Genomic DNA, 25,912 nt, shown 5'->3' on the forward strand with positions numbered 1-25,912 from the left:
AAACGTTATTATTAAAAAATAGTACTGTGGCTTCCCGTGGGTAGTGTTCTCATTCAGTGGAATTCGACTGAAGCTCATGAAAAACTGCAGGGGGAAGAAGAACTATATAAGAAGATGCAAACTCCCAGTATAAGAGCTGAATCATTGCAGAAATGAAATTGCAATGCCACAATACCCAGCAGAGTGGATAATGAGCAGAATACAGTGGAAGGAAGGTAGCCTGGCTCTCCCACACTGACTCTGTAACCTAACTAAGTGCATTCTGCTGTGAAACTCAAGTCCAGCTAAGCAATTTAAGTTAAAGCATTCTGGTACAGATTGTTCTGGTGTCTGTAGAGCATCTCATGTGTCACACATCCAGGAAGGGAGCTCATTCTAGTTCACATGTTGTGACTTCTCCATGCTGTGCAGCTGGGGACGGGGCAGGTGGGACACGCTGTCCCTTCCCCTGCAGTGAGGCTGCAGAGTGTGTGGCTTTCCTGACCCACCCCAGGCTGCTGCTGGCCAGGCTGAGAATACTGCAGAGTGCTGTGAAGTGTTCTGATGGCTGGATTGTATCCTCAGGTGATGGCAACCTGCAAACAAGTTCCAAAACAAGACTTTAGTGGCCCTTTGCCACACACTTTGGACTCTCTCTGGGAATTTTCACTGGAACAGGACAAACTAGTAATGATCATTGTAGTAACAAATGGGACTTCAGTATGTGCTAGTGGTGCTGATACAATTAGAAGCTTTCCAGAATTGCTGTGGTTTATCTGCATGGCACGAAAGTATACAAAATCTTGATAGAGGTAATAATGCTGAACACAAGTCAACTGAAAATTTTAAATGGACAATTAGACAAACTTGAATTTTTTAAAAATCTCCATGGAATATGAAAAGAGTAAGGAAAGCAAGCTCTTACCTAAAAGGATATAAGAAAATACAAGCTGTTCTAGAATTTATAAACAATACCTCAAGAGATTGCTTTAATATATTCAGAAATAAAAGAGCACTAATAGGAAAAATATACAAAAAAACCACAAAGAAAATTGAAGCTGTCTTGGATTCATTGATGTACATATAATACATTTTATAAAAAAGCATTGTTTTAAATACATTTTCTAATAAATATTCCCTAGAAAACTCTGAAGTATGCATTTATTAAATAACATCTTAAGTAGGATGACATTTGTTAATAATTAGTGAAAACAATCTTAAGCTAAAATGTCATCTTTACCAATGCATTTAAAAAAAGATAGCTGGTAAAGATATATAAAATTACTTCATCTCTTTGTTTGGAAATGCATTTCTCTGCTTTAGATGTCTACTGCAAATGAAGAAAAATATTATAATGAAGTGGAAATACATGATGGGTCAACTGAATCCCTGATGTAACATTGTCCTTTGAGTTTTTGACCATGGGACTGATATTTGTGGGCTGAAATTATTCCTTCAGACTTTTGAAAGTTAGGTGAATCCAGATTTTCATGCAGAATTCAGGTCAGTTGTAATTACATTAAATGCCACATAATGTATATACATGCATTTCTACATGCTTTTTAAAAATAATGTAACATATACTTTGTTTCAAGTGAACATTTACTTTAGAGTACATAGTAATGTGAACATGACACGCTGATTTATCTGTCAGCATGAAATTAGTTTTATGCTACAGTATTTTATGTCTGCTGAATCAGAGAAAGTTATAATAGCTCAAGGGATTTTCATCTGACAGGGGTACTTTCCTGTTTGTGTTCTTAAATAGTAACATCATATTTTAATTATATGTTGTGTGAGATTTTTTTTTTAGTGTTTTTGAGAGCAGTTGAAAGATGAAAGTTGAAACATGAAAGGTAGTTGCATGTTATTTTAGAGTATTTATACTTCAGAAGTACTTTTTTTAAAATAAAGGAAATTATAAAAGATAATTTGAATGAAAAACATTGAAAGAGGAAAGGAGAAGAGTATACATACAGCATTTGCAGTAATAATTTGTTAAGAATATGTTGTGCTTGCGTGAGAAAGGATCTGTCTAATTACTGAGAAATAACCTTGTAAATCTCTGATTTCAACCTTATAACTTGCATAATGAAAGGGAGTAATAAAGGTCTGGTTTAGCAGAGTTTTCACATTCATTTTTCACAATTACATTTTGCATTTTGGTTACAGGTGGCTCAGGAACAAAGGCTTCTTTCACTTTTCAGATGTGCATGTCCACAGCTGCATGCTGTTGATTTGGAATAAGTTTTAGCACTTCTAAAACTGGCTAGAAAGGCACTGAATCAAAAGGGAAAAAAAAAAAAAAAAAACGGTGGAAGTATGTAATCGCATCCCCAGACTAAAATTATGCTTCAGAGCCTTCTCCTTTCTGGAGCTTTTGTCCTGAAAGGCAAAACAACAATTACTGGCAACACTAGACGCTGACCACTCCCTGTAGCACAGAGGATGTGGATGTGCATGCACACACACAGTGTTTCACGCTGGATCACAGCTTCTGGCTGCATCTAGGAAATTAAATGTAATCTCTTTTGGTTTCAATTTTGTCTTATCTGTTATGCATTGGAAAAGACTTTGGGTCACTGTCCCAATGGACTGCCCCAGTTCTTATCTCCCAGGTCAGTAGGAAGCAATTGCACAGGATAAGCCAGACTGTTTACTCAGCAGTACAAAGAGCTTTGCCTGGAATTGCACCTTATGCATGTGGAATAACTTCTTCCCCTTGCTCAGCTCCTGAAGGTGATATTTTGTTAGCTTCACACATCAAAGCACTTGAGAGTCGTACAGCAGCAGTGGGAAATGATGAACCAGTGGGACCTTGAGAGGGAAGCCAGCTGGGAGAGGCATCCCTGTGGAGATGAGGGTTTCCCAGGCCTTGGTGCCTCCTGGACTGTGCTACCCTCTCCCTGCAGTGACTGTTCCCCTTGCCAGAGAGTGGAGGGGAAGGCAGGGGCTCCCTGTGTTAGCATTCCTTGCAAAGCTGGAAAAGTCATGACTGGTACATAAACCCAAGCACCAGGAATCAGCCCATTGGGGTAGAGAAGATCTTGTTTTCATATTTCTCCAGATCCCTCCACAACTGAACATTCCATCAGCTTTCTTTGCTGTGATTTCCTTTTCCTTTTCCTTTTTATCTTATTTTTTTATTTGTCCAGCTGTTCCACTTTTTGAACCCATGATATTTCTGAAGTCAACATAACAAGTGTGAGATAAAACAGGTTTGTCTACTCTAGAATGTATTCAAGGTGATGAAAGGTTTGGGATTTGTTTTCAAGATGTTCATTACAGAAATTGGCTCTTGTGTTAGGGAACCATGTTGTTTCAGTGGTTTTGGTCTCCAGAGCTAGAGAAAAACAGCTTGTTTTTCTTCTCTTCAAGGGCAGTGGAACTCAATCACATCCCCCAAAATTGCAGATAACAGTAGGTTATATTTGGCAACGCAGTACTCATGAAAAAGATATGTCCGACAAATCTTTCAGCCCTCAGGAAAATTCATGTGTCATGTGACAAGAATTTTTAAAATTTTAGTTTGTTGTTGAGAAATATTTGACATAGATGTCAAATTTGACCAGAATGTCACATTTTATTTTTTTTTTTGTAACAAAATGTGCTAAAAATGGCCTGTCTGCACTCCAGTGAGCTGGAAGGTGAAAAATTAAGGCTTTTTACTGTGACTATGGAAGATGCTTCTAGGGTCTGAGTGGGAGAAAAAGCAAGTATGTGTCCCCTCTGAGCCTTTCAAACTGTATTAAAATTCCTAGATTTGTCTAGACTTTCGCTCTGTAAACCCCATGATTCGTACAGTTTCAGATGGGTCTGCTTGCAAGGAGCAGATGATTTATTTAGCCTTATTTAGGGCACGCTTCTGCAAGTCCCTGGTCAGAAGAGTGTTGGCAGCACAGGTCTCTTGCACAAAACCCAAGGTGTTTTGTCCACAGGTTGTCTCAGAGCCCTTTGTTTTGGTTCTGTAGAAGAGAGTGCCACCAGCAGCACTGTTCAGCTCCACAGCTGCATTCTAAAGCAGTACAAGGTGCTGTTCCATGCTCTACAGCAGTTGTTTTATTCAATTGGGCCTCCAGCACAATTTCAGGCTCACAGGGTTGGGGATGAATTCTTAACTGCTGCACACCACAGAAAATAACAATGAATTTTTGCATGTTCCTTTCTACAGTGTTGGTCTTTAATTCAGACCAGACAGTCTTTGCCTGAACATTCTCACCCTAATTCTATCTCTCAGGAAAGAAAGGGCAGTTTCAGCCCTGAACACACAGGGGTTATAGACCATGGCTGGCTGTGCAGCCTTTCAGGAATGCTAACCATAGTTATGAATATGTTACCCTTTATTCCTTCTGGCAGCAAATTCACTGTTTGTTCCCAGAGACCTCCTGAGAAACAAGTTGCCAAGTGACTTGTGATTTAGCTCCAATATCCAGAATAGCAATTTTCAACTAGTTTTTTTCTGCTTTTTTAATCTTTAACTGGAGGAGCTTCAGAACTTTTCCTATATGGCATTTCTCTGACATTGCCATTGGTGCTGTTTTTCCTTGAGGGTCTGCTGGAAATAAGGATCCATGATTTCCTGCATGTACCTCCCTAAACCTGTAGCTCTCTGAGGAGTGGGAAGCTTTGTCGTGGTGGTTGACCATGTAATTGTGTCTCTGATCAGCTCAGCTTCACCCATGTTAACAGGCTGCCCCGACTGGGCAAGGGGGGATTTCTTTCTCCCCAGAGCTGTCCCCTGGCGGGGTGTGGCTGGGCCCTGGGCTCAGGTCAGACAGCCTCATGACTCTGAAGCTGGAGCCCCACCTGTGTCTGGCCACATGGGTTTGCTGTGCCAAGTGGGCTGTCAGACTCTCAGTCCATACAGTCATACAGTGCTTCAGGCTGGAAGGGACCTGGAAGTTCATCTGGTTCCAGCCCTCCTGCCGTGGGCATGGAACCCATGGAACCCATTTCCCAGATGGAGATAGGATTGTCCTCATGTGATCAATCTCTTCGTAGTAACTGCTTCCAAAGAGTCTGGACAGTGCACTCATTTCTCTCAATTTATTTCATAAATAAGTACCTATTTAAGTCTGTTTTTTCCTTTGTAAGCAATACTGATCTTTTACTAGCAAATGGTGAACTGTATTTTTTTCTGTTGACTTTCAGCTGGGGCCAAGGAATTTGCATGAATGTTACTATTTCTGGCACGCCTAGAGACTTTTCTGGTATTGTCAGAACAAAGTGCATTAAGGGAATGCACAGCCAAAAACAATTGAAGATCTGTGCACACAATGTGTGATAAACTTGTCAGCAATTAATTTATTAGTGAAAGTCACAAGAAATAAAGGAAGCCTCCTAGGATATACTACTGGAAATCCCATAGGTGTTTCAATTTCTTGAACACTTTGCTATGTGAACAGAATTTTCATCAAAATGCATGAATTCTTGTGCTGGTAATTCAGTCTGAAAAGCAAACTGCTGGGTTTTTTTCCTCCATTCATACATGCCCTTGAAGTATTTCTGGCAGCAATACCAAGGAGACAGTCAGTGCACCATTACCTGATTCTCAGTGCTGCATGGCAGAGAATGGGGGGTGTTTATGGTGACCTAATGGCAGCACTGGGGCAGGTGCTGCCACATCTCCCAGCTAAGGGAGCAAATCATTCCTGCTGCTCACATGGTCCCTCTGGTTAAGTGCTTCTTGCTGCTTTCAGGAAGCCATTTGCTGCCCTGCAGTCTTCTCTAATTTGCACACACTTGTGTGCATCTCCATTTAATAATTTGTCTCTGCCCCTCTCAGCCTGCTGTGCACCAGAAGAGCAGAGTTAACCCCACAGTGATTTGTTATGGCCCAGTATTTCACACACAGAGGCCAAGACTATTGCTTACTCTGATAATTTTACTAACAATACACTATAGAAACCTTACCTGGTTTTCCAGCTTTAGATTGATCTTGATTAATCAAGAAAAAACCCCCACATGTTGTGATTAGAATAGTCCTTAGCCTCTTTTAGCACAAACAGGGTTAAATATTGAAGGGACATACGTTTAATTTTCTATCATGGAAGTGCAAGTGGTAACAAGTGATGACTGTGTAACTCAGGAGGTGAAAAATGACCAACCAGTGATGAGCAAACACTGGCAGAAAACATAAAGGCAGACACATAATTCACAGGCCAGACAGCAAGAGGTAAGACACTGCATACGAATAAGAATATGTGGGTGTGAGAGCAAGCAAGTGCTGAAGAGGATTTGACTGCTTCACTGAAAGTGCAATTACACAGAAAGCTCTTCTGACTGCATTTCATCAGTAAATATTACCCAGTGGCATAAAACTGGGTAAAAAACCCCCAAAGAGCGGTATGAAAATGGCAGGCTTGCTTGCTTCCAGGCAAAATAAATTACAATGAGTTAAAAATTCCAATACATAACGTCTGCCTTACAAATAACTACCTTTGTTCCTGTTTTTTTCTGAGAATGTTTAATTTTGGCTCAGACTTAGATGTTTTGTTCTGGTTTCAGCAGACCATTTGAACAAGAGTGTGCATTCTGGATTTCAATAACCTGATATGTTGGCTGACTGAATGTACCTTAAACCAAGTGAAGGTTGTGCTTCTTCTGTTGATTAATGTATTATACATTCTTTTCTATACATTAACACAAAATACATTCTTTTCTTAATATCTGTTTTAAAAGAATCACTGAAAAACAGGATACTGATATTTCTTGATTTTCATTAATACCATACCCAATGATGTAATAAAATATAAGACTGCTTACTCATTTGGTAAAAGATCTTTATGGGCTGTCACTGCAGGTATGACCTGTAATAAGAGCAATATCCCAGGTTCTCAGGACTTTTTTGGTGGCTGAAGTGAAGAAAATGATGTTATTCTTTCCAAAGCTGTGTGAGAAAGAGGATGGGACCCAAAATGAAGGGAATTTGTTTCACCAAAAAGAAGCTTCAAATTTTTAAAATAAATGGAACTTTTTTTTTTTTTTTTAACTATTGTCTTTTCTTTCACCAAGCTGTTAACATCAGGTTTTAAGGTTGATCTCCATGGTTCTGTGGCTTGGGATCAGCCTGTGAAGGCTGTTGTGACCCTCAGCTCTCCAAAGATGCCTTTTCCTGCAGGATCAGCACTTAAGCCTAACAGAGCCTCTGGCTGTCAAGGGACGAGGGGAGAACCTCCTTCCTCTCCTGGCAATGCTGGATGTTCCCAGTTGTGTCAGGTTCAAGCTGGCTGGACTTTCAGAAGTAACAAACTCAGGTTATACTTGATCCCCATAGAATTTTAGATCCAGACCAGCAAGGGTTCAGTTTTCACCTCAGTCAGTACTTTCACCATGGGTTTTGGTATTGCATGTCTATACTGCCCTGTTTATTTCAGTACTGGCTGCTATTTCCTTGTTAATGTATTAAGTTTTTTAAAGAACAGATCTAAAAATATGTTTTTATTATGCATTAAGAATACTCCTTCTCCCAAAGTCAAAATGACAAGCAAAGCATTTTATTTCCAAGTCCCAAGCATTCAGAGAAAGACAATTTATGAATAAAATGCATAAACATTTTTCATTGTTCCAATTGCTGAGCTCTGGGTCACTTCACTAAGTTTGTGGAAGTAGCTGATTGCGCTCCAGATTCTTAAAGCCAGACTGGATTTCCTACTTATCTGTTTACTTTAACTGCCTTTAATGATCCAGCACATATGGTCTGATGCAGTAATATTGGGTTTCAAGACATCTTGGGATTTTTGCTGGAGAAAGATTCAATTACTGTGACTGTTTCACTCAGCCCTTACAAAACTTGGCTGGAGTTTTTTACTGTCTTTCAGAAGAAGGTGAACTCCTTTAGTGGAGGCTTCTCCATGTGTTTGCAAGTTTTAGGATGACCCCATATGAATATTTAGTTCCACGGGTTTCATTTGTGTATTTGAGTACCAATACATATCAGTGCATACTCAAATGTGCTCTCTGAAGGTTGTAAAAAATTTATTATTGATACTGTTATTGTTATTTTTATTATTCTTCCCAGCTGGTGATACTTACATTGTCTTGAACTGATTTAGCCAAATGACAAAAAAACCACTTGTCTTAAGTGACAAGCTCTCCATCCAGAAGTCTCTTGGCTCAGTTTTCCAAATTACATGCCTGAACTATTCAATTTTTAGTAGTTTGTCTAACATTAGATTTGTAAATCAGGCAAAAGTGACTGAATGAAAAATAAATACAGTATATAAAAATAGGAGTCTCCATCAGGATCTGCTATTCTGGCATTAAACAATAATAATCCAGCTCCTAACCAAATTTATTCTGCTCAGCTGGATTAATTTTAATATTGTACAGCCTGAAATATTTGTAAATTTTTCACTTAATGTTTTTTAATCTGTGCAATTTCCATTATGTTTTGAGGATGGGGCTTCATTAAATATCCTTAATATTTTGCTTTTGCATGATAGCTGCACAAAACCTGGATTGCCTCGTAATGTGATAGAGTTGTAGCTCATATTCAAGTGGAAAACAATGTTGGCAGTTAAATGGGAAGTGCATATTATGTGGCCAAACTACTGGGATAAGGGACATTTATAGCTTCCTTTTACCATGTTTGCATAGGCAATGGGAGAAGTTAAGTAATTTTGTAAGTAGATTTAGACTGATGTGATTAGGTGTGAGATACTGCAGGACAGTAGGAAGCCTACTTCCAGTAGGAAGTGGGCTTGTGTGTGGGACTGGTTATCCAGTTAAATTTATCTTGCATATGGAATATCTATCATCTTGCATAAGGAATACAGCCTGTTTGAGGCATGTTTTGCACCTGCAGAAGGCTGTTTGAAAATCCAGGTCAGAATAAGCCAGTGAGTAACGATGCCAAAATATCAAGTAAGTGATATTGTATTCTCTGTTCTCTTTTTCTTCCAGAGCACTTGGTTCAATCTACCCCAAATAATTAAACACTCTCTTGGAAAGCATTATCAGCATTGTAATTATAATTCTATCATGAAATTATAGTATTCTGATTAGGAAACCTAAACATTTTTTCTTAAATTAAGAGGAAACATGATATGAAGGAATAAACAAAAGCTGTTAAACTAATTGCAAACTGAAGTATATGTTTGGCAGTATGAAAATTACAAGTGAAATACAATTAATGACTGGAATAGTAACAATCTGATTTTACTCACTGTGCAAAGTTTAATTTCCTATCTTGTAAATAACCAACCTCACAAACAAGCCAGCAGCTAGATTGATATAATTAATCAGTTTTTATTAATATGCTGGTGGTAGGTGACCAGTTTTAAGCCATGAACATAGAAAATGCTTAGAACTGGAAATGAAAAGAATCCATCTAATTTGATATGAATGAAGAGTAATTTTTTTTCCTTAGCAGGGTAGAAAAGCCTTGTGGAGGTCACGGGAGAGGACCTGCATTGAATCAGCTCTGGCAGTGCTCCTGTGGCAGTGTCATGATCTCTAATACTCCATCTGCAAAGCCTCTGATGCTGCTTCTTCAGCTGTGCACCGTTTGATCAGGGAGCTCCAAAGTGCCTCTGCACCCCATCAGCAGGGCTGCTGTGTCCCTCTCCTGACTCACAACTGCCCTTGCAAAAATTGTTCCATAAGGAACAAATCCTAAGAGAAAAATGTTTGAGTTTTTTTTGTTGTTTTGTTTTTGTTTTACTCAAGCCAAGTAGTCCCAAGTGTGGACTCTGATCAGAGTGAAATTCCAGAAGGGTGCATTTGTGATGGTTGCCTTTACAAAGCCATTATGGCAGTGGAATCATAGAATCATTAGGCTGAGAAAGAACCTCAAGATCACTGAGTCCAGCCATTAACCCAGCACTGCCAAGTCCAGCAATAAACCATGTCCCTAAGTGCCACATCTACACGTGTTTTAAATATCTCCAGTGGTAATGATGCCATGGCCAATTGAAACATCACCTGAAACATTATTTCACTGACTGTTAACTCTACTAATCACTGATGTGTAGTAAAAAGAATTTCTATGTTTCTATGATAACAATTAAATGGATATTTATAGGTCAATATTCTGGTAGTCTCTGAAATCTCATACTTATTTCTAATTAAATGTCTGATAAAATGGTGGGGTTTTTTTTCTTTGCTTTGGACTGTTGACATGTTTTAAGAGGAAATGCATCACCAGGATTTACCATGCTGGAGCCTTGAAGGACCAAGTACTATTTGTGGGACACATAATTATGGTATTACCAAAAGAGATACCATTTATGTTTTCCACGTAGTACTAAAAAGCTTTTCAACAAAACTTACTGTCATTGGACAAGCAAGTGGCCTTAGCTTTTCTGACAGCTCTCCTTCCAGAATGCCATTATAAACTTAAGATATTGTAGTACAAGCATTTAACCTAAAACCAACAAGATGTTGTAAGAAAAACGTTGCAAAAAAAAAATAAAAAATCTCCATAGACATAGACTGATGCATTTCATTATCAGGGGAAGCTGACTTTAGTGTGAATTCCTAATTAATACTTCAAGTCATCTTGGAGCATTTCACAGTGTGTCACCCATTTTTTTTTTTTGGAATCCCTAATCCTGATCAGTCAATATATAATTTTACCCCATTAAATATAATTTTAAGAAAATGATACACTCCTTGTAGCATGCTTCCATATAAACAAAGCCCTAATAAAGTGAGAGAGGAAGAACAAAGGCAGCTGGCAAGGTGCAGGATGCAGACTTTATCTGCTTTCTGGTGCCTAAGGTCTGACTGCTCTCTTTATAACTGACTTTATGGACTCCTGGGCTAAATGTAGGGCCTGACAACACTTAATGAACCTTAGAGTGCAATCAAAAAGATAAATATGATATGTCTGAAAATACAAAGTTTTTTCCTTCTTTGAAGACCTTTGGGGACTCTTGCAATCTTTGGAGTCCCCTTCTTCATCTTGATAAAAGCACTATTGTATCCAGAAGTGTTTGCCACTGAAACTGTGTTCCAACCTAATATTGAAACCACAAAAGTCTGGATAATCACCCTGTTTTAATCTTTACATTGACCATTGATCTACTATGGCATCACTGAGGGAAAAGGGAACAATATTCCAAAGATACTAACATAGGTTAGTTTAACTTAACCTCTGGCTTCAGCCTACAGCAGTTGTCAGAAAAATATATTAATGTGGGACTTTACTGTCCTCAGAGTATCCTTTGTCAGGAGTTTGAAATGCCTGAAAAAAGATAATTAAAGAATCATTAAAAGTATACTTCAGTGTTCTGATCTTTCTTCATACTTTAGAGCTTTTCTGAAAAGAACTCAGCGTACCCTTCTAAGAAAGAGCTGAGAAACCAGGCACATTAAATTATATTTTTTCTCTTGTAAACTACCCCCTGGCTGTAGTTGACACTATACGTTGGATTTTGCAGCTTTGGCTCTGAAACAACGATCTGTATCTGTGGACCTATTTTACAAAATTAATTTCAGCAAGGAAAAGAACAGCATATTTGGATTGAAAAAGACCTATTACATTCTTCCCTCTTCTACCTCCTATAAACACAAGTTCATTTCTGCAGCATACTGTCTGCTTGCTCTATAAATATTTGCTTAAAAATCTAGGGCTTTACATCTCTGAGAAAACTGCAGCAGAGCAACATTTTTTCCTCACACATTTTCCTGAGTCAAAAATTCTTCCTACCCAGCTGTGCACATTGATGTGCTGCTCAACTTTAATATCTTCTATTTCTGTTCTTCACAAGGAGTAAGAGGCTTTTACAAAACTTTTCCTGTTACTAACTTTTTTCAGGTCTTACCTGTGTGGTCCCCAAAGACAGTGAAAACATAGACTCCATTTTTTTATCTACTTTTCATATATATTTTTTAAGAAACACAGCACAACTATGTTTTCATGTTCACAAAAATGTCTGTGATACAACACAAATATTATGACCTCAGCTTTTAAGCAACTCACATGTACATATTCCAGTTTCTTCTGAATGCAGAAACACTTATTTCTGCCAAACTACTTTATTTTTATAATGTGACACAGATGCTTTCATAGAATAATTTATCCAGCTTTCTCTGATCATTTTCACATGTTCATACATACACACTTGACCCAAATGTTGTTATTGGGGTTCATCATGTCTGGGTTCATACATGTTGGCAATAAACTAAAATTTTACTGCTTCTGGAGACTTTGATCAGGCCTTTTAGTAATTTTCTGTGATCTTCCCTCTATAGGCATATAGAAGCACTGTGAAAATGGATCTACAAATGGTCTTTTTAATCAAATGGATTGATGGTTTATCAATCTGAAACTATAGATAGGTGTAAGTATGCTAATATAAGAACAACAATGAAAATTATGGCAAATTTTTAATATCTCAGAACAGTATGTTTTGCTATATATATCTTTATATACAAATAAAAAATGGTCTTTAAATCTTAAGGTATTAAACATTCTGAGTTTCTGCCTTTATTGATTTCATCTATAGTCTCTCTGGCACATGCTTTGAAAAGACTGACCTGCAGCATTTGCAGAGAAACCGTGCCTCAGAAAGAACACTCACTGAGCCTGATTTCCCAGAATGGTTGTAGGCAAAATTCCTTCTTATTTGCACAAATAGATTTCATGTCTGTGGGCACGAAGTGTATCCTGATGTGGCCGCAGAGGCAGCGTTTGTGGTGCCAGTCGGTGCAGAGCTCCGTTTGGAGAGCGAAAGAGCTCTAATGTGTGCTAAGGTCTGACACTGACACCAGATGGACTTCAGGGGAAGTTTACTTAGCAGCTTCACACGCTGTGAACCACGTACTTTAGGCTTTGGAGGAGAATGTTTTGGGGCCCCACTCCAAGTTTGGTTTTATCTGAAAGAAATTTCGTGTGGGTATTCAGAGCCTGGTCCCTGTGTGAATGTTAGCTGGTAAGTGAGGATGATCAGAAGATTAATCTCAGAGGTACACTCCTGAATTGAACTAAGACTGCAATTCAGGACATCCAGAGCTAGTCAAGCATCCAATTGTTCTCTTCAGCATACTTGTCATACCCTATTCAGGAACATAATGTGTCACAAAAGCAAAATATTCCAATGCCTGTTTGCTTTACTTTGCCATATGTAGGGTTTGGAGGGTTTTCATGTTTTTGATATTGGTTGGATTTTTCCTTTTTTTTTTTTTTTTCTTTTTTAATTACATGTTCTCTAGTGTCTTGTCTTATCTAGAAGAAAAGGGAAATACCCTAAGGGACCTAGATTGCTATTGTGATCAGCCAAATTTCTGGATGAGTGCTTTGAAAAATAGGTCTTCCTTTGCTAAAATAATGGATGTACTCCTCAGCAATATTGTTTAATACATCAGTTCTGCATAGGTTTATGGGTTGAAAAGAAGGCTAGAGAGAAGGAGCAAACAGAAGAGGAGGACTCTAGCTAGGCAATAAATGTTATTAAATCCCTTTAGTTCTCACAATTTGAAATGAACAGTGTGAGATGTGTCATTTAGTCACACATGCACTGTCAGAGCACCCTCGGGGAGCATTAGTCTGGCACTGAAAGTTACCTTAGCAGTTCTGCTCTGAGACAGGAAGAAAAGACTGAACCAGATGGGGAACTTAAAGCCTTTGCCAAATCATCACAAACTTCAGAGGATTTTTTTTTTTTTTTTAGGAAAAAGGAGAGGAAAACAAGGGAGAACAGGATACTCACAGAGGTTTTTTCCATGTTTTAGAATGAATTTTGTGGTGTAAATGAAGCTTGAATTTTCATTCATGGTTTACATGATCTAGGAGGGTACTAACTCCTACCTGGTTTCTCTTCCTTTTAGCTAAAGGAAAATAAATTGATTTTCATACCACAGTTCTTGAATTTGAAAAAGAAAAAACAGTCTGTTTTTCCTCAAAATTACTGAAGTGCCAATCAGCAAATCATTCAAGCCTTGTCCTAGTGAGCATACGCTTCAGTCTTATTATAAATCAAGGCAAATAAATTGTGGTGTTCAAAATGCTATATTTCATTACATGTGCTTTTTTATGATAATAATAGACCTGCCCAATGACACAGCATCTTTTCTATCTTAACACTGAGTATTATGTGGGAAGTTCATAATATTATATATAATTTGATGCTAATATTAACAGAATAAAACATTTTAAATTCGCTAGAATCTTTTTTAAGCCAGACAAATATTCTTTGCGTACAGAGTTATTATTTTTTCTGATCTTCAGAACTTCCTAGAAGTATAAGAAAATCCAGCTGAAAAAGCCCTAAAAAAAAGAAAGTCTTGCTGTTGACACAATGAATTTGTGCTCAATCATGATCTATCTTTTTGAGTGCTCACAGTGTCCAAGGGAATCAGTGCTGAGTTTCTCAGTTCTTCTGTAGTTGGTCCCATAGGAGAAGTAGAAGTTCTGAAAACATCCTGATTTTTTCCCTATAAATATCAGAGCTTAAGATAGAAAGTTAGTTTTATGGAGACATGTATCTGAGCCTTTGCATTCTGACTCTTTGGCAGGCAATACTTGAACTTCAAAGTCTACAGTGACTCAGAAAAATTATTTTTAAAAAGGAGGAATCTGTCTTAAATTAAACAAATGCAATAAAAAGTGGAAAGCCTCACTGCCTTCAATAGAATGTGTTGATCAAGGATTACTAAGTTAAGAAATAAAGATAATATGCTGCTTTTCCTGTGGCCTGTCTCCCCTGGAGAATCCTGGGTCATTTTTGTTTTCTATCTGTTTTGCTAGCATCCAGTCCAATTATAATACCTCTGTTCAGTCCTCCAAACACCACTAAGCAATGGCAGAAAAAAAAAATGCAGATTATAGAAGATTGATAGAATTATTGCTGGAGGTGTATTTACAGAGACTTTGAAATTTCACCAAGAGTCCCTCTAAGGTACTGTTTGATCTTGATCCAGTTCTTGATCCAGCTTGATCATAGACTCTGTGTCTTTCTCGAGCTTTGAGCAGTAAATTTTACAGCAAACAAACAAACATAAACCCAAAGCATCTCCACTGTCTCTTCTCTCCAGAATGACCGACCATGTAACCTGGATGGTTCATCATATTTTGCATGAATTAAATTATCTCTAAAAACCTGTTCTCTAGAACTCTGATGACCTTTCATTCATCATTTAGAAAGTAGTACAGAATTCAGATTTATCTGTGTATATTCTGCCATTCTTCTTGAGACTGTGATTTTACTTTTACCATACCCCTGCCATTTTCACTGACATGTCTAGAAAAGGTCTTTTATAAACTTTAGAAATTATAACCTTGATGTTTTATCTCATTGCAATGCACAAACCTGCATGTTCAGGAAGATCAGAATCAGAACCTTTATTTTTCCAAAGCAAGTGAAATCTTGGTGCAAATAACACAAAGGTAAAAAAAAATTAATATATATATATATATTTAAATATATGTATAGTTTGTCCTGCTATATATATACTGCCCTTGTGTTTTTCTTTTCCAAGTCCAGTCTAAAGCATGCAGACTTCTTGCATTCAAACTCAACTACCATCAGGAATAAAGTCAGTTGCTGTGGCAACTTTATCATAGTGATGATAAATATTAAGAGTGAAGATATGCACAGGAGAGAACTGAATTTAGAGTATGAGGCTGCCTCTATTATCAGCACACTTAGCATGGCTCATGCTTGGGTTTATGGACTACCCAGTGTCATTCAGTGGGTTAAATTGTTAACATTTAAACCCTATCCATGCCAAAACCTCCCTGTTCAGGTACAGAAAGGTATAGGGTATGGGAAAAAAGGGTTCAGTGGTTTGGATGTAAACCATAGTGTTGCTTACACTTCATTTACTGCAGAAGGTGCAGCCCCAGACTCTATATTCAGCCTTCTGAGTGTTGTGTGCTGCTGAAGGAGTCAGGTATGATGAGATGTTGGCAGATGTGATTGGTTTTAGTCATAGATTTGATTGGGAAGGAGCTACAAGAAACAAGATATTAAAGTTCATAAACAACAATTTATAAAATCCATTAACTGTTGCTATTTTTACTACAGAAATAGCAGAGCTCTTCTGGGGACTTGAAATGCCTTCAATTTTGAACATAAGACCAGAGGACAAGTATTTTTTTTTCATAATTGTTGTATACTTTCAGATTGCCCACTATGCTAGCTCCATCAGGTTGGAGCTTGACTACCTTTCTCTTAAGACAAATTGATTTCCCCACATTTTTCAATAAGTTTATGAATATGAAATAACTTCTATGAAAAACAAAAAATGAAATATAATTAATTTTGTATTTTAGGAGTGTGGGTTAGCTGGATCTTAACATACCCTGTACTCATAGAATCATAGAATTGTTTGGGTTAGATGGGACTGTTAAAGGTCAACTAATCCAAACCCCCTTCAGTGAGCAGTTTGTTCATCCCTAACATACAAATCACAAATATATCAGCTCTAACAATATGCTTTGGATCCTCCTAGTTTTTGATAATTGGCAAGGGGTCTATACCTTTGTCAATAGCCAAAATATTCATGACTCGTTTTCCCTGGTTAAATTCTCTAACAATAATATATATTGAACAAACACATTCCAAGAATATTCACAGTGCACACAGGTTTTATCAAAATTTCTCTAAATATTTCCTAGCAGAACTCTTTGATTTGTGTTATTGGTCAAGATAAAATGCATGAAATTTCCTTTCAAATTATAAAACCCTGTATGCTATTCAAATATTTTCATACGAGACCAAAGAGCAGGGTGTTTTTTCTCCCAACCTCATTCTCATAAATGGTTGAAATATTAGGGGGAAGAAAAGGTACAATTTAGGTAATAAGTGGAATAGAGAACTTTCATTTAGAACTGCCAACAACTAGAAAAGTTCTAAGGAATTGGAAGTAAAGCCTTTGCACATGACGCAGAGTTCTGTTCATGGACAGCTTTGCGTATAGATGGCGATGCATTAAATGTTTTTATTTTTGTCAAATATCTCATACTGAATACTTGCTGAATTGTTGGTCTAATTACCATCAGCAAGTTGTTTAGACACTGCCTAGTGCTATTTGTTCTCTTGGGTTATGTGACTAATTTTATTATGCATTACTTATGATAAAAGCAATTAAGCCCCAAGCCAGGGTTGTGTAGGTAAGGCCAAGTACACACACACACTTTGCTCATAGCAGCTTGCAGTCTGATGTGAAACATGTCCCAACAAGCCATGGGAACAATAGTAGACAGAGAACAAACTGCACACATCAATGAACATAACAGCACTAAGAATATGCTTTCCTGCTGCCCTGCCTCTGTCCCTCTGCCAGTAGTTGATCTCAGTGGCACAAGTTCAGGCAAAGAGCATGTAACTTGGGAGTACTAAATCATTAAAGATTGTTTTAGAGGAAAATAAATCCAATGTGTGTGTGTGTGTGTCCTTCAGTAGGTACATGGGCATGCTGTGCTGCTTTCTGTGCTCCCCTTTGGTGTGGCAGTGCTGGCAGAGGCAGGGCAGCAGCCCCAGCTCCTCGGCTGCAAGCACAGGAGGGCGAGGCTGCAAATGCTCTGCCATCAGCAGTTCCCAGCGTTTGGATGTAACTCAATAACAGAGACTTGTTTATAGTTCAGACTTAAAAGCATTTATACAGGCTGGCTGAAGTTGCTGAGGATTCACAAATCGTCCTGCAATAGCTGTTGTCACAGTGACTATAAGTAAAATTGTCACATGGGTAATAGCCAGATCCTCTTTCCTGAAAATATTTGTATCTATGTATTCAGCTACCTTAAAATAACTTGTGCAATGAGGAAGCTATAAACTTTTATATGTAGAAATTAATGACCCATATGTGTTCCTTTAGTGATGTTGCAATCTCCTTGCCCTGTAATTAAGATTCAGCCCAGCAGGGATTACTACTAAGAGAAATCAGTTTCCTGAGGAGTAAAGACAAGATTGTTCTTTGGGCTTGTGGCCCTGATGTTACACATGAACTTTGTCCTTGCAGAAGGCTTACACTCTTCCTGACAATACCCACACTGCTTGATCAAAGGTGACTTTGAATTCAGTGAATAACATCTGCTATTCAGGCTCATGATTTGTCACTTTGGCATGGTCTTGCCCTGATATAATCAGAATTCTTGGAAGAAATAGTAGCAATAAAGATTTGAAACAACATTTGTCAAAACCTCCAAATGAAGCAAGCTTGGGGTGGACCAGAATACTGAATAGGATATCTTCAAAGCTTAATTAAGTAATACCTGCATTGAAAAGCAGGAGTCATTCCTGCATGGTCTTGTTTACTGTGATTCCTAGAAAATTGTGATTGTGTGCAATCATGGTGACTCACGTAAGTCCTTTCAGTATCAAAACTGAAGTTAGTGTAGATCTATAGATCAGTACAATGCTAAGGGAAATGCTGCCAGAGATTATTTACTCTGTGAGAATTAAACAGAGCCACCTCTGCTTATTGCCACAATTTTAACCTAGGGTGCCCCAACTTACAGGTTCTGAAGCTATTGTATTTAACTTTCTGCAGATGTATTTTCTTCCCCAGGTTATAAGAAAATCTAAGTAGTGAGCTAATTATTTGTTTTTATTTCCTGTGGACCAGCATGTTTGGGGAAAACCATCATAGAAATACAGTATGTTTTAGGGCCAGCTATAGATATAGAGTAGTTTTCATGGGGGCAGGCATGCTAAGCACAAGAGGTTGCCAAATACTGGATCAGGCACTAACATGATTTTTCACAGAATCCCAGAATGGATAAAGTTGGAAGGGGCCTGGGTATTTTGATCCAACCTTCCTGTTCAATCAGGGGCCTACTAGAGCAAGTTGTACGGAGGTGTGTCCGCACTGGTCTTGGATATCTCCAGGGAGGGAGATTCCACAACCTCCCTGGGCAATCTATTCCAGTGTGTGGTCACTGCACAGTAAAGTTTCTTCATGTTCAGGTGGAACTTCCTGTGCCTCAATTTCTGCCCACTGTCTCTTGTCTTACTACTTGGCACCACTGAGAAGAGCCTGGATCCATCCTCCTGATGAGGATGATGATCCAGCCTCCCTTCAGATAGACATTAATGAGTTTACCTCTCAGTTGCTTCTTAGGGCTGAACAGTCTTAACTCTCTCAAACTATTCTCTCATAAGAGAGATGCTCCCAGTCATCCCCCAGTAGCCCTCTGCCTGACCTGCTCCAGGAGCTCCATGTCTCTTGTACTGGGGAGCCCAGAAGTGGACACAGGGCTGAGCAGAGGGGCAGGATTGTCTCCCTTGACCTGCTGGCAGTGCTCTTCCTAATGCACCCCAGGATACCATCGTCCCTCCTGGCCACAAGGACACTGCTGGCTCGTGGACAGCTTGTTGTCTGCCAAAACCCCCAGGCCTTTTTCTGCAGAGCAGAGACCCAACAGGTCAGCCTCAGCCCATACTGATGCATGGGATTATCCCTGTCCAGGGGAAGGACCCTACATTTGCCTTCATTGAGCTTTCTTGTGTTCTTCTCTGACCATCTCTTCAGCTTGTCCAGCTTGCTTCATGGCTGCACAGCACTTGGGTGTTTGTCTCTCCTCCCAGCTTTGCATCATCAGCAAACTTGTTGAGGAGGCACTCCATCCAAGTGTTCAACTCATTAATGAACAAGTTAAACTATTTTGCCTACTTTCTCTGTGATGTATCATTTACCAAATTTACCAAATCCCTTATCTTCAAGCCCAAAACATAATAAATTATCATTATATGTAAATCACCATATATATAAATTACAATTTATATATATATATAATAATCATATAATATATATGGATTTGTTGAAGCATGGAAGGTGTTACAAAGTATTGTTATTTGTTGCAGATGGCCCTGGGTCTGCCAGATGTGTTGAAACAGTGTACTTCATTTGGTGAAAAGCTAGGAATGCAAACTGAGCCGCAGAAGGAGATGAGAGGGCAATGATATTTATAAGAGCACCCGATTTTTATTGATCCATGGATAAATTACTCTCTGCTATGGCTCTGGTTTAAAGATGTAATAGATTAGTATGAAAGTGAACAAGAAAATAATATTTTTTTCCTAATTATAAGCTGTAATACTTTGTATAACACTCTTAAAAGGAGCAAACTATAATTTTCCATCCAACTTCTTAGAATTTTTATTTTTGGTTTTTGTTTTTGATTTTTGGTTTTATTTTTTTTCTTTATACAAAAAGCCCCCTGTGATTATTTGATGAACAAATAATACACCCATTTTTCTGCTGCCCTGTGTTAACAGAAGCACTCATATCCTGACAGTTTGTCAATCTGGAACTTGGCTGTTGGCTGTGATCTCACAGGCACATGCTGAATGACTGTCTTGCCATTTTGCAAGGGATGTGGTTTTGGCAGTGTCCACTTTGTTTCTGTTTCTGATTTACTGGGAATTAGTCTCACATTTAAAAAGAAAAAAATATTTGATGATAAAGAGATGAGAGAATTTCTTCCCTCTTTTTTTTCCCTCTCCCTCTCCCTTTGCTATATTAGTTCACTGGAAAGAAGAAGCAGATAAGTCTGTGCCTTGTCCATGACAATATTTTCTGTAACTCATGCTGCACTGTACCCTTCATCAGCATTTGCATCCAGGGGAAGCAAACATAGCTTGACTTTACTGAAAAAAGAAATAGAGGTTTGAGTGTCATGAGCAGTTCACACCACCACCTCAGTATAAACCAGTGCTATTAGAAGAAAATAATACTCAGATTTGAGTGTCCCATTGCCTTAAAGAGGTTTACACGTGGGTGAAAGACCCTCAGGATCAGGCAGGTAGAGCTGGCTGTAGCAGGAGACAGAATTAGTACTTTGCCACAGCTGAACATGTATTCCTTTCCTTTTCTCATTACCTCTTCTAGCTGTTGCTTTGTTATTCATCACAGTTCCCAGTTATGACTCAAACATCTTGTTGAAATATATCAAAGAATATTTTATCCCAGCCATGAGCACGCATCTCGTTTATGTGGTGTGTTTTAAACTATTCCACAACCTCTTCCTATGGAGGGCTGTGTTCCTTAGTCAGAAAAATTGTTCATTTCCCTAGTTCTCAGGACAGTAATAAAACCTCTTAAAATTGGACTTATCTGTTTCCAGCTCCAGTTCTGGCTGGCTTGGATGTATCAGTTTTCTACTTAAAGAAGGAATATGACTCTGTCAGAAGGAATTAATTCTCAGCTAAATAAGGCTTGAAAATGGGACAGCCTTGCATCTCTCATTTTCTTTTCACAGTGGAAAATGGCTTTTGCAATCTTTGCAGTGTCTTGCTTAGTTTGGTTGTCAAGCATTGCTTATAATATATCTGTTAGCCAAAAAAAAAAAACAAACAAAAAGCAAAACAAGTGTAATTATTTTTGGCTTTCAACTGTCTATGCTTCAATTGTCTATGGTTTACAGATATTTAATAAACAAGTTCATATGAGTGCCTGAAGGAATTAGTACTACTGGATCTAGATAAAAAGGTCTGGAATATTTCTATGTAAATACATGCCTTGTGTCACTTGGTCAAAATTACCAAGAAGGAGTGATGAAAGCACAGTCAAAACACAGACAGGTCTGGGCTTTATTTCAAATGCAAGTTTCTAGTTTTCTGTGTTTTTTTTCTTCTTATTAAAGTAAAGCAAACAAAAAATTCCAAGAAACAACAAATGGAATTTTTTATTTTCCCCATGTTCTTCTAGTGAATTTTTGTTATGATTTAAAATATGTCTTTGTAACCATTAATGATCTCTGCATTGATCTGACTTACACCTAATCGCAAATACTGGGTATCAATTATCTCTAGAATAATTCTTCTTTCTCCATTTAAAAAGCAGTCTCCTGTGGATAATAGCCTAGATGAACAATAGAGGAATTACAGGTATCTGTGGGGTAAAACAACATTCTATTACAATGAAAAACTGAAAATAAACTGCCAATATTATTCAGCCTAAGCACAGATGAATTTGGGAGTGCTTGCCTGAGGTAATTATTGCAAGTGGTGATACTCTCAGAGTATTTTCTTTACCCTTTGCCATATTTTAGTAAAGTTCACTACTATATTAAGTTAAAGGGCTCTAAATTGAAGATCAATATAAAGAATTTTATAAACCATGCATGGCTGTGACTGTGGTTGTATTTTTGTGTGCATGGGGAGAGAGAGACCTAAGTCCTGCCACATTTTCTACAACACAAATAAATGAACAAACAGATTGTGAGCGGATTAAAGACCAAATATTTCATGAATGTGTACTACATTGTGATGTGTTTTCTCCATTTCACTAGAATTTAGTTTCTAAAAATCTAAGTGTATCAAATTACATGGTGTTACTCCAGTCCCTCTTGCCTTGGTATCCTGCAGAAATGCAGGATAACTACAGATCTCCTCAGTAAACCCTAATGCCCATTATTAGTTTGCAATTTAAGTCATGTGAATTCACCATAGCAAAGATGAAGGGGGAACAAGAGGCTTTACTTTAATGCACATTAGTAATGTATCTCATGACAGCTATAAATCATGTAACTGCTAATTTGGCATCTAGACATATAGAAGGAAAAGTTTTCACAGCCAAATATTTTCCTTTTTTTTTTTTCTAAACAGAAGATGAAAAGAAACTTTTGGACTCTTAAGTAAAGCTACTCTTAACTGAGCTATTCATTACTTAAGAATTTGGGTTCAGATTTTCAAAGAAATCTATCATTTCAGGTTTTGTTGCAACATCAGTTTCAAAATAGTTTTAGCAATTTTTTTAACCAGTAAAGTGTTTCTTGCTTGTGAAAACCACTTAAATATTGCCACAAAGGTACTTTGATCTGGAAAAGATGATGCTTCAATCACTATTAGGTAGTAGCTGCCTTAAAGTTTCTGGTTTTTTTCTTTACAACAAAAGCATAGAATACTTTAACCATTTTATCTCTTAAATAAAAAGCCTGCAATAGTTTTAGGTGTTTAATATGGATAAGCAAAGCTTGCTTTCAAGCAACGGCAAAATAATAGGAAAAGTAAAAATGAATGTGCAGAGCTCTATAATAAATCTCTTTTTACCCAGTATGATTTGGAAGGTCATTTCAGAGGGAGAGCTGAAGCTGATTTCTTTCATTCCTCAGTGTCAGAAGAGAATGCTTATGTTGTTGGACACTGCCATGTAACAGGGAAGTTTAAACTCATTCTGCTCAGGGGTGAGAATTCAGAACAGTGAGCTCTGAGGCAGCATGAGCACCTCTCTGTTTGGCACTGCTGACAAAAGAAAGGCTGTAAGAGCATCAGTAATGCTCAGATCATGACAGAGAGTATCTTAGGACTTTTCATGGAATCATAGAATTGTTTAGGTTTAAAAGGATCTTTCAAATCATCAAGTCCAACTGTTAACTCAGCACTGTTATCTTCACCACTAAGCCATGATAAAACCGCAATTTTTTTGAATGCTTTCAGGAATGGTGACTCAACCACCTTCAATAACCCATCCTTTATAACTTCTTTAATTAATATTTTTTTCCTAATACCCCAAATCTAAACCTCCCCTGACACAACTTGAAGCCATTTTCTCTCATCCTGTCACTTGTTACTTGGGAGAACAGGCTGACCCCAGCTTTGCTATAACATCCTTTCAGGTGGTTGTAGAGAGTGATAAGGTCCCCTCTGCCCCTCCTTCCCTCCAGGAAAAACAACCCTACGTCTCTCAGCCACTCCTCATATGACTTGTGCTCCAGACCCTTCACCAGCTCCATTGCTTTTTCTGGACATGCTCCAGCACCTCAATGTAGTGAGGGGCCCAGAAGTGAGCAAAGGATTTGAGGTGCAGCCTCACCAGAGACCAAGGACCTGCCTTTCCTAAACGCAGGCTGCTTGGGCCTGATCCCCTGGCTGTACTGCATGTGCCATGGGATGGAACTCAGGATGATCTGCTCCATGACCTTCCCTGGCCCCAAGGTCAGCTGACAGGCCTGTAGATCCTCAGACCCTTCTTCTAGCCCTTCTTGTAGGTGGGCATCACATTTGCCAACTCCTTGTCAGCTGGGACCTCCCCAGTTAACCAGAACTGCTGGTAAATGGTTGAAAGTGCTTCAGTGAGCACTTCCACCAGGTATGTCAGTATCCTTGGGTGGATCCCATCCATCCCCATAGACTTGCAGTTGTCTAAGTGGTGTAGCAGGTACATGACCATTTCCTTCCTCTTGGATTATGGGAGCTTCACTCTGCTCTCCATCTCTGTATTCCAGCTCAGGGGGCTGGGACCACAGAGAATGACTGGTCTTGCTATTAAAAGATTGAGGCAAAGAAGGCATTGAGTACCTCAGCCATTTCCTCATCCTTTGTCTTCCCCCTCACTTCCAATAACAGATGGAGATTCTCCTTAGCCCTTCTTTTCTTGCTCATTTATTTATAGCACATTTTTTTGCCATTTTTTACGGCAGTAGCCAGATTAAGTTCTAGTTGGGTTTTGGCCCCTCTTGTTTTCTCCCTGCCTAACCTCTCAACATGTCTGGTCCTTCTTCCAAATGTCATACAAATTTCTGTGTTCAGCCAGACCAATCTTCTTCCTCACTGGTTCATTTTTCAGCACATGGAAACAGCCTGCTCCTGTAACTTTAGGATTTCCTTCTTGAAGAAAGTGCAGACTTCCTGGAATCCTTTGTCCTTAGGACTGCCTCCCAAGGAGCTCTGTTAAATAGTCACCTAAGCAGGCCAAAGTGTGGCCTCTGGAAGTCCAAGGCAGCAATTTTGTGACCAGAAAAGAAAACTCTATAACTTTGTGATCACTGGCCATCACACCACTCACCAGTCCTGTTCACACGAAACAGCTCCAGCAGGTGCCTCTCTTGGTAGGTCCCCTCACCTCCTGCATCACAAAGTTACTTTTCACACACTCCAGGAACCTTCTAGATTGCTTATTCTCTGCTGAATTGTATTCCCAGAAGACATCTGGTAAACCAAAGCCCTCCAAAGAACAAGGGTTAGTGATTCTGAGATTTATCCCAGCAGAAAATAGAAATATTAATTTCTAATAGAAATAGAATATCTCCTCTGCCTTTTCTTCCTGTTTGGGTGGTCTATAACCTCCCACCATGATATCTGCCTTGTTAGTCTCCCTCCTGATTTTTATGCATAAAAATTCAACACTGTTGCCATCACTAAGCTCTAGACAATTGAAACACTCCCTACAATACAGGGCCACTCCACTACCTCTCCTTCCTTGCCTGCCCTTGCACTCCAGATGTGTCAATCATCTCACCATGTCTCTGTGATGGCAACTATGTCGTGGATTTCCCAGTGCACAAAAAAAAGCTCTTACCTTTCCTGGGAGTAGAGTATATTATCTAAATTATCCCTCATTCTCTAATTAGGTCTGCTATTTTGCCGTTTTCCTCCTTCTGTTGTTTTTGCTGGTCTCGCTCTGGACATTTGGTATTCATTGGCTATGAATGTGCTGAGGACCTAAATGCCATACGGAGTCAATAAACTGGCGCACCACTTCAGTGATTCAGCTAAAAATCCTGTGTTGAAATCTAAGGCCAAATAGTCTTACTAACCTACTCAGTAATTTCAAACATGTCTCATAGAAACTGCTATTCAGGGAACATTTACAGCTACAGATGGCTTGCAGTCAGAAATAGTTTCCCTATGAATTCCCTTATCCCAAGGGATTAATTTTATCTTGTCCTGTGCCAGCTGGGTGCAGCAAAGAGCAGTTACTTACCCACTGCTCTTTATCCTCCTAACCACCAAATGTGGGACTCTCCTGCTTTTGTCAGCAAGGATGGAAAGCAAACGATGTTTCTTTGGACCCCATCTCCATGCCCATATTTTTATACTGGATAATGGATTGGGCTAGTGCCTGTTTGTTTGCTAATGTAGCTCTTTGCACTAGCTCTCACTCTGGCAGTTTTGTGGTGCCTGTAACCAAGCAGTTATGACCCCTTATTATGCAAGACAGCTCTAGCTTGCACTGGCCATAAATCCCACTACTCTGGCAGTTTGCAGAATTGGGCAATTCTGGAAAAGCTTACAGGCCCAAGTGGCTGTTCATCATCAGCAAC

Source organism: Parus major, chromosome 2 (assembly GCF_001522545.3).
Source record: "Parus major isolate Abel chromosome 2, Parus_major1.1, whole genome shotgun sequence".
In the NCBI taxonomy this organism is placed as follows: domain Eukaryota; kingdom Metazoa; phylum Chordata; class Aves; order Passeriformes; family Paridae; genus Parus; species Parus major.